The sequence below is a fragment of the Plectropomus leopardus genome, unplaced genomic scaffold (genome assembly GCF_008729295.1).
Source record: "Plectropomus leopardus isolate mb unplaced genomic scaffold, YSFRI_Pleo_2.0 unplaced_scaffold47766, whole genome shotgun sequence".
Lineage (NCBI taxonomy): Eukaryota > Metazoa > Chordata > Actinopteri > Perciformes > Serranidae > Plectropomus > Plectropomus leopardus.
The window spans coordinates 1-409 of NW_024652406.1; the positions used below are offsets into that span (position 1 = coordinate 1).

Here is a 409-nt window from a genome sequence, read left to right on the forward strand (position 1 = left end):
GCTCGTGCGTCGATGAAGAACGCAGCTAGCTGCGAGAACTAATGTGTATTGCAGGACACATTGATCATCGACACTTCGAACGCACCTTGCGGCCCCGGGTTCCTCCCGGGGCTACGCCTGTCTGAGGGTCGCTTTGCCATCAATCGAAAACGCACCGCGTTCTCCGCGGCTGGGGCAGTCGCAGGTGCCTCCGGGCGCCTTCGTCCCCCTAAGTGCAGACTCCAAGTCTTCGGGATTGCCCGCAGCGGTGCGGGGGGCCCCCCTTCGGGGTGCCGTCTTCCGCCCTGTCGGCGCAATGCTCCTCTTTCTCCCCATCTCTGACCTCTCGCGGGTCATTGAGGGGCGCCTCGTCGGGCCTGCGCTGCGCGGGCGCGGCTGCCGGTGGACCCAGCGTCTCCGTGCTGCCCGC

General features: G+C 66.5%; 1 pseudogene; it reads left to right on the forward strand.

The window, feature by feature from the left end:
* On the forward strand, positions 1-131 carry LOC121939405 (annotated as a pseudogene; the record flags this gene model as incomplete).
* Positions 132-409: the final 278 nt, after the last annotated feature.